At 43.5% G+C, this 9,889-nt stretch overlaps 1 long non-coding RNA gene across 1 annotated transcript; it reads left to right on the forward strand.

Annotated features, from left to right (window-relative positions):
* Positions 1-7,300: 7,300 nt before the first annotated feature.
* Positions 7,301-9,096, forward strand: LOC129861774 (uncharacterized). The gene is made up of 3 exons (XR_008760669.1): positions 7,301-7,561; positions 7,663-7,817; positions 8,174-9,096. It is a non-coding gene; the product is annotated as an uncharacterized LOC129861774 (long non-coding RNA).
* The last annotated feature ends 793 nt before the right edge of the window (positions 9,097-9,889 follow it).

Consider the following 9,889-nt stretch of genomic DNA (forward strand, 5'->3'; position numbering starts at 1 on the left):
TACCCAGACTATTTGCATTACCCCCCCCCCCTCCCCCACCCCCCCCCCTCTCTCTTTTACGCCGCTGCTACTCAGTTATTATCTATGCAAAGTCACTTTAATAACTCTACATACACGTACATATTACCTCGAATAACCGGTGCCCCCACACATTGACTTTGTACCGGTACCCCCGTATATAGTCACGCTATTGTTATTTTACTGCTGCTCTTTAACTACTTGTTTAGTTCATATCTGAAATCCCTTTTGGTTCAAGCTTTTCATAAGGTCCCAACAGGAATGAATTTGTTTCTTTCAAGAAAACATTTCAAATGTATAATAATATAAATCTACACATCTGGTATAGAGTAATGAAAATCTACAAAACACAAATGTTGTTAAATATAACTATCATTCATCCTGGTGATGGCTTAATAAGCTATAAAAAAAACAGAGACAGTGAGACCTGGAAGGTTTAGCTTACAGATGTTTTGTCTCTGAGAATTGAAGTAGTGTAGACAGGTGTCAGTTTTACAGTACATCACACATCTTACCCGTCTCAATTTGCAGAACTTGTTGAAGCGGTGAGCGTGGCTCAACCGTGGGCTAGGTGTCTTCCAAGGTGTGTGGGGCGAACCGGAGAACTGTCAGGTGGTGCTCAATGTGACCCTCACCCCAGAGTGAGGGGTGAAGAGCATTCATGAGTGGTTAGTGGTTAGCTGCAGCCTGTTTGATGCCAAGTCACTCATTAAATAAGGAACAAGCCAGGCTTTGTCTGAGAAAGTACCATGAGGGGAGTTTCGCTTCAATAGTGTTTAAACATTTGAATGTAGGCTACTGATCAAATTGGAAATACCTGTGTGCTTTGACATTGATGTGCATATGCCATTCCCATCGCATCATATGATGGAATTGGCCTTGTGAAAGTGTCTTGGGTATGACATAGCATGATGCAAAGTTTTTTTTTTTTAAGGTGCAAAATGGGTTATTTAATAATAAGTTGACACAAAATTAAAGTCTGGAAAATATTTATAAAAAAACAGACAAAAACAAATGAAACACACTGAGTGTATATCAAAGAAAAAGAACAGGTCTAAGCATGTATTCCTGCCAAAGAACTGACTTGGCACACGTTGGGTCTACCAGACTCTCACCAGCCTCTCCATGAGCAATTCTAATACGGTCTGAAAGTGACGCAGCATTATCCAGGAAGTAGCCCTGTTGTTTTTTAACTTTTGTCTGCTTTTTGAATGGTTTTCAATTGACAGAAACACAGAAACTTAATTAAAGGCATCTGTCAGAGGCAAATTCATCCACGAACACAAATATAATTGTATATTGTTGTCACGTTGTATAATGATCGGAAACAGGCTCCGGAATACGAAAGTCTTTTTTTTTTCTCTACCCAAAATAGCATAGTCATGAACATGACAAGGACGAAGCCCAAAACAAACACGTGTATATACAGTTGAAGTCGGAAGTTTACATACACCTTAGCCAAATACATTTCAACTCAGTTTTTCACAATTCCTGACATTTAATTCCAGTAAAAATTCCCTGTCTTAGGTCAGTTAGGATCACCACTTTATTTTAAGATTTCGAAATGTCCGAATAATAGTAGAGAATTGTTTATTTCAGCTTTTTTTTCTTCGTTCAGAAATGTACATACACTCAATTAGTATTTGGTAGCATTGCCTTGAAATTGTTTAACTTGGGTCAAACGTTTCGGGTAGCCTTCCACAAGCTTCCCACAATAAGTTGGGTGAATTTTGGATCATTCCTCCTAATAGAGCTGGTGTAACTAAGTCAGGTTTGTAGGCCTCCTTGCTTGCACATGTTTTTTCAGTTCTGCCCACAAATTTTCTATGGGATTGAGGTCAGGGCTTTGTGATGGCCACTCCAATACCTTGACTTTGTTGTCCTTAAGCCATTTTGCCATAACTTTTCAAGTATGCTTGTGGTCATTGTCCATTTGGAAGACCCATTTGCGACCAAGATTTAACTTCCTGACTGATGTCTTGAGATGTTGCTTCAATATTTCCACATAATTTTCCTTTCCTCATGATGCCATCTATTTTGTGAAGTGCACCAGACCCTCCTGCAGCAAAGCACCCCAACAACATCATGCTGCCACCCCCGTGCTTCACGGTTGGGATGGTGTTTTTCAGCTTGCAAGCTTCCCCCTTTTCCTCCAAACATAACGATGGTCACTATGGCCAAACTGTTCTATTTTTGTTTCATCAGACCAAAGGACATTTCTCCAAAAAGTATGATCTTTGTCCCCATGTGCAGCTGCAAACCGTAGTCTGGTTTTTTATGGCAGGTTTGAAGCAGTGGCTTCTTTCTTGCTGAGTTTTTCAGGTTATGTCGATATAGGACTTGTTTTACTGTGGATGTATACACTTTTATGCCTGTTTCCGCCAGCATCTTCACAAGGTCTTTTGCTGTTGTTCTGGGATTGATTTGCACTTTTCTCCCCAAAGTACATCTCTAGGAGACAGAACGCGTCTCCTTCCTGAGCGGTATGATGGCTGCGTGGTCCCATGGTGTTTATACTTGCATACTATTGCTTGTACAAATGAACGTGGTAGCTTCAGGCGTTTGGAAATTGCTCCCAAGGATGAACCAGATTTGTGGAGGTCTACAATCTTTTTTCTGAGGTCTTGACTGATTTCTTTAGATTTTCCCATGATGTCAAGCAAAGAGGCACGGAGTTTTAAGGTAGGCCTTGAAATACATCCACAGATACACCTCCAATTGACTCAAATTATGGCAATTACCCTATCAGAAGCTTCTAAAACCATGACATAATTTTCTGGAATTTTCCAAGCTGTTTAAAGGCACAGTCAACTTAATGAATGTAAACTTCTTACCACTGGATTTGTGATACAGTGAATTATAAGTGAAATAATCTGTCTGTAAACAATTGTTGGAAAAATTACTTGTGTCATGCACAAAGTAGATGTCCTAACCGACTTGCCAAAACTATAGTTTGTTAACAAGAAATGTGTGGAGTGGTTGAAAAACGAGTTTTAATGACTCCAACCTAAGTGTATGTAAACTTCCGACTTCAACTGTGTGTATATATATATATATATAACACAGGACGGTAACCAAAACAAAGAGCGAGGTGTAAACCTCTAATAAATTCACGGGACGAGACCCGTAATAACAATACACGGAATGAGACCCGTAATAACAAGTGCACACTAACACGGTAGCACGCAAGCCGATACAACAGAGCACAGGTACTCACAAGACCAATGGACATGGAACAATAGGAGGTCAGAGGCACAACCACCTTGCTGAAGCCGAGAATCCTCCTTCTCCTACGCGCTGCCTCAGGCAAACATGCAGAGCCCACCTCCATCGGCTCTTGCCACGGAGCAGTTGTAGCCATGGGCTTCGGATTCCGCGCAGGTCTTCATCGGGATCGCAGGAGGTTGTCCAACCGGATCGCCATGCTGATGAGCTGGTCGAGTGACAAGTTGTCATCACGGCAGGCTAACTCCATCTGTACCTCGTCCTGTAGTCTGCTGCAGAAAATGGTGACAAAAGACGACTCGTTACATCCGGTGGAAGCCACAATGGTCCGGAACTCCAGAGCGTATTCCGAGGTGGTCCTAGATCCCTGGCGTAGTCAGAGTAGGTGCTCACCTCCCTCTCGGCCCTTCACAGGATGATCAAACACAGAGCGGAAGAGGAGGGTGAAGCGCTCATAGGACTCAACCTCGGATCCGCCTGTTTCCCAGACCACGGCACCCCAATCCAGGGCCCGTCCAGTCAGTGCGGGGATGACGGTGGCAACCCAGAGACAGCCTCAGCGTAGCGAGCGAGGTACAGGTCGCATTGCAGAAGGAATCCCTCGCATCTCGCTGGCGCGCCGTCAAAGTGCTCAGGGAGGGACAGGGGTATTCCACGGGCCGGCTCAGATGGGATGGATGCAGGTAGTGGGGGTGTGGGAGCTGGTGCCAGAACCGGTGCTGGAGACTGGAGGGACTGCACATTCCCCTCCAAACGCAGGATGGTTGCCAGTACGCTGTCCGTGGCGCTGCCGAGTCTGGAGAGACAGTCCTCGTAATGCTGGACTGTCCCTACGATGGTCGCCAGCTCGGCCTTTCCCACTGTCTCCATTAGATGGGTTGATTATTCTGTCACGTTGTATAATGATCGGAGACAAGTGCAGGAACACAAAAATATTTTTTACAATTTCTCTACCCAAAATAGCGTACGTTATGAACATGACAGGGACGAAGCCCAAAACAAACACGAAAATACATTACCATTAAAAAGTTTGGGGTCACTTAGAAATGTCCTTGTTTTTGAAAGAAAAGCACATTTTATGTCCATTAAAATAACATCAAATTGATCAGAAATACAGTGTCGACATTGTTCATGTTGTAAATGACTATTGTTGCTGGAAACTGCGTACAGAGGCACATTATCAGCAACCATCACTCCTGTGTTCCAATGGCACGTTGTGTTAGCTAATCCAAGCCATTGGAACACAGGAGGGATGGTTGATGATAATGGGCATCTGTACGCCTATGTATATATTCCATAAAAGGGCTGTAGCCAAAACAAAGAGCCAGGTGTAAACCTCTAAGAAATTTACAGGACGAGACCCGTAATAACAACACACGGGACGAGACCCGTAATAACAACACATGGGACAAGACCCGTAATAACAATTGCACACAAACACAGTAACACGCAAGCCAATACAACAGAACACAGGTACTCACAAGACCAACGGACATGGAACAATAATCATCAAGGACAATGGGGAACAGAGCGCACATATATACACATCCTAATCAGGGGGAATGGGAACCAGGTGTGCGTAATGAGATAAGACACTCTGGGGTTGGTGGTAATGAATCCAGTTTAGTGATGCCTAGAAAGCCGGTGAAGTAGACCTCCGGAGCTGGTGAAAGAATGAGCAGCAGTACCGGGCAATCCGTGACAATTGTAGCTTACTTGCTCTATGAGGTACATTACAATTCCGACCAAGTGGGTTAACCTATTGGCGATACGCGCATGGTGTTTGCTTTTTACGCTAATGACGCGGGATCGCTTCCCTGCCCCACCGTTCGCTACATTGGTGTCAGAAGTAGGATGGCGGCCGTGAGGCCATTGGAATGCATGGCCTGGACGTGTGAGGGGGCTGAGTAGTTGAAGAATGGATAGTGTCTTACTGTTCGGAGGGGTCAGTGTCGCGATCCTCGCTACATTATTTGAGTGCCGTTAAAATTGGTGGGATAACCCTATTGGTGTGATGAGTAGACCACGTTTTCACAGATTTGCTTATATCACTGCCAAGCCCATTCAAAAGATTAGAGAGGACTGACACTGGAAGTATGATGTAATGCTGCGTCACTTTTACCTAACGGCATATCCACTGTGGAAACGTGGTTTTATGGTTCACTTACACATGACATATGGTTGATATAGCCAAGGGCCTGTACTGTAGATATGTTGCTACAATTGTATTACATTGATTGTGTTATAATATCTTAACTTTTTTTCAGACGGTAGGTCTACAGGTTGCGTGCCTAACCCTAACCCTGGCTTTGTCAAAGGACATCTGCTAACAGAATGTGATCCTAGTGATTTAGGCAATAATGATGATATGATGATCTCCTGCCAGTGATGGCTGAGGGGAGAAGGGAGGCCAGCGGTAGCGGCCTTGGCAACCAGCGGTCAAAGTCAGGGTGCAGTAGGAGCAGCAGCATGCCATCCTCCTCTCCTAGATCAAAGTAAATCAAACTTTAATTGTCACATGCGCCGAATACAACATCTGTAGACCTTACCGTGTGTCACGTTCCTGACCTATTTCTGTTAGTTTGTTGTATGTGTTAGTTGGTCAGGACGTGAGTTTGGGTGGGCATTCTATGTTTTCTGTTTCTATGTTGGTTTATGGGTTGCCTGGTATGGCTCTTAATTAGAGGCAGGTGTTTGGCGTTCCTCTAATTAAGAGTCATATTTAGGTATGTTGTCTCACAGTGTTCGTTGTGGGTGGTTGTCTTCTGTGTCAGTGTTTGTCGCACCATACAGGACTGTTTCGGTTTGTTTGTTCATCGTCATTTTATGTGTAGGCTATTTTCCCTGTTCGTGCGTTATTCGTTTTATGTGAGTCCGTCGTCCAGGTCTGTCTACACCGTTTGTTGTTTTCTTAGTTTATTAGTCTAGTTCGTGTTTTCGTGTTTTCTTGAATAAATTATGTCTTCAAACTCCGCTGCATTTTGGTTCAATCCCTGCTCCTCCTCTTCTGATGAAGAGGAGGAGGAAAACCGTTACACCGTGAAATGCTTACTTACAAGCCTTTAACGAACAGTGCAGTTCAAGAAAGAGTTAAGAAAATATTTACCAAATAAACGAAAGTAAAAAAATAATAAAATCTAACACAATAAATAACAATAACGAGGTTATAAACGGGGGTACAGGTTAGTCCAGGTAATTTGTACATGTAGGTAGGAGTGAAGTGACTATGCATCAATACACATTAGAGGAAGAGCTAGTGAAGGAGTATAGCCACAAGCTCGTCAACATCCTCCTCTCCCCTCTATCTGCCCAGGTAACCTGCTCTGATGTCATTCATACAAGATCAGCATTTTCACACCCTCACATGTGTAGACGAGTTTCGAGTGCAGTAATGTTGGAGATTGAATGGCTTGTAAACTCTATTTAGAATGGAGGTACCACTCCTAATTCCCCTAGGAATTACCTAACATTCCTGTGCACTTCATCTCAAGTTTCAGTAGGGTTTGTCCTAATGCTGTAACGTTAGTTCCAGTATACTTTTTGGTGCACTGAACTGGGTTGACTGAGTGTACTCCTGTGATGTTTGCTAGTCTTTCATCAGCAAAATGGGCAAATCTCCCCAAATGCATTGTAATGTTGAGGCATTTTTTGTATTTAGCACAACATAACCAGGTCAACATGTCCAGAGAGACCCAGGCTGTTTGTACAGTAATGACGATGAGATTGCTACTCAAGGTTGTTTGTGGATGTTTCTCAGCCTGTGTGTCTCAGCCCAGCATGGCAGAGCCTGCACCTAAGGTGAGGATCCATGATGCCCCTTGAATAGACCATTGAATAACCTATTATTCACAAGGAGCACCAACCACTTGTAATTCAAGTAGAGTGGGTAGCTTTGTCCCCCAGTTTTCCCATTGTTTCTCACCAACATTTGTGCCCCCGAACCCAGACTGAGCGGAGCGACTCTATTGACACTGGGGGGAGTGGAGAGAAAGAAAGAAAGAGGTAGGGAGGGAGGGAGGGAGGGAGGGAGGGAGGGAAGATCCAGAGAGAGAAAGGAGAAACCAGTCTCTATGCCCTGGCATGCACGAGAGGGAAGAATGTGGAGGTCTTGGCTGGCTGCCAGGCTATTCGGCTGATGTCTCCGTCAGGATGGGGGGGCCCTTTGATTTTCCCTTTATAGTGAAATGTAACACAAGATGGCTTACCCCCTACTTGTCAGCGAGTGAAAGAGGACCAGGGAGAAAAAGGTTGCAAAGATCCATGTAACACCTGCGACGGCACAGAGGTAGCTCAGCAGAGCATGGAGAGAAAGGAACACGTGAGTAATGACGGATTAAAGAGTTATGTCACAGCGTGACACACTGTGTCCACACAGAATTACCAGCCAATGCAAATTTCTCACAATAGTCCCCTCGGCAGAATGAAGGGAGATGCAGAGGAGGGGAATTTGACCGACAGTCGTTTGGCTGGGAGCCAGGGGGAATGGCGCCATCCCTGCCAACTGTCATTATCCATGGGGTGAACTCACCACCAGAGTGCTGCCTCGCAGGCCCAAACCACATACCTATCCTGGAGTAAGTGGTCACATCCTGGAGTTGTTGTTCTGTTTTTCAATAGGATCTCTGGCCTCATGGGGTAATTGTTCCTCAGAGTAGGCAAACTGACTAGAGTGGGGGCTACAGTAGCTATCCCCACTGTCTTGATGCTGCATCAAAGGAAATGTTTTCAGAGATATGAAGGACTGGTGTGATCTACTATTGCAAAATCACATTACTTGTATGTTACTATAAGTGTTCCTTTTCACCATACTTAATCAGACACATTTAAAAATAATCATTTTTAATTTGAAATGATTTATCATAGCTTTTGTAAAGTACAGTATGAGATAAGTGTAATCTTTTATTGTCTTGCTGTGTTCTTCTGACTACAGACAATCCTCCTTGCCATATGCTGGCAACCGGAGCTCTTGGAGGACGAGTGGGAGAAAGCACCATGCTCCGACAACCTTTGACCTTAAAGAGAGTGAAGGAGTGGTCAAGTTCAAGACCCCCACCCCAGGGTGCCCCTGTCTCTGGACTTCGGTATCTAGAAGTATAGTATGTTTCCACCTAATCTACAACACAGGAGGTTTGTGGCACCTTAATTGGGGAGGACAGGCTCGTGCTAATGGCTGGAGTGGAATAAGGTGGAATGGTATCAAATACATGGTTTCCATGGTTTCCTGGTGTTTGATGCCATTCCATTTGTAGGAGGAGATGAATTCCAACAATTCTATGAGCTTTTACAAAACTAAAGAACAAATCCTTTTAAATATTAACTTAATGTACTCAAATACATTTTAGAATAACTGCACATTTAGACATGACTTATAGACATGGTGTGTGTATGAATATTTTTAATTTCTCTATATTATTTTATATGTCTTTATTAAGAATCTGATATGCCGGGAAGCCTCACGTCTTTATGCGCCAGCCACATACGATCAGAGTGATTGCCTACAAGAACGGGACAAGAGAAACCTCTGCTAAAGTCACAGCTTCTAACATAACCACGGTCAAGTTCCTGTCACGTTCTGACCTTAGTTCATTTTTTATGTCTCTATTTTGGTTTGGTCAGGGCGTGAGTTGGGGTGGGCATTCTATGTTTTGTTCTATGTTTTGTATTTCTGTGTTTGGCCTGGTATGGTTCCCAATCAGAGGCAGCTGTCAATCGTTGTCTCTGATTGAGAACCATACTTAGGTAGCCTGTTCCCATCTGTGTTTGTGGGTAGTTGTTTTGTGACCTGATAGGACTGTTTCGTTTTTTTCGTGTTTTCTCCTTTGTTATTTTTGTCTTCAGTTTAATAAATTTAACATGGACACGTACCACGCTGCATTTTGGTCCGATCCTTCATACTCCTTGTCAGAAGAAGAAAATCGTTACAGTTCCTCTCTACCTTTTTCACAAATGTTTTCTTGACATTTTGTATTTATACCAGGGGTGTCCAACTCATTTTGCCCCGTGGTCGCATTCGGTCTTCAACGAGGTACGGAGGGCCACATTGGTTATATTTCCTCTATCCATCGTTTTTAGATTTTCTGATGCTCTCTGACTGTCTAGCTTTAATTTTGGGGATTTTTAGTGTGCTGGACACAGTCAAGAAAATGTCTAAATGTAGGTCCATTATAATTTCAACAGAGTTTAGATTTCGGTTTTAGTCATTTTAAAGTATTTTTATTTTATTTTAATTCAAACCACCCTCGGGCTGGATTGGACCCGCTTGCGGGCACCCCTGATTTATACAAAGCCCCCTTGAATCCTAATGATATTGTTCCTTGTTGGTATTTCAGCTTCAGGAGGTCACATCTAACCTGAAGCTAAACTCTGCAGCCAGAAGGATCTTCCTGTCAGTTGGTACAGAGGATTCTCTACCTAAGGACCTGGCCATCGATTTAGAGGTGTTCGTCTCAATTGGAGATGCTTTCCTGGACACACAGAGAGATATCTGAGGAATGGATCCCCAAGCTAAACCCACAGCTCTTAATTAATAGGGTTAACCACTATTAACCCTATTATTACTATTAATCACTATTAACCACTTCACTACTAATCACTATTCAGACACGGGGGAGCTGAAGAGATGATAAGATTTTGGGCAGGAAATTCT

This window comes from Salvelinus fontinalis, chromosome 9 (genome assembly GCF_029448725.1).
Source record: "Salvelinus fontinalis isolate EN_2023a chromosome 9, ASM2944872v1, whole genome shotgun sequence".
In the NCBI taxonomy this organism is placed as follows: domain Eukaryota; kingdom Metazoa; phylum Chordata; class Actinopteri; order Salmoniformes; family Salmonidae; genus Salvelinus; species Salvelinus fontinalis.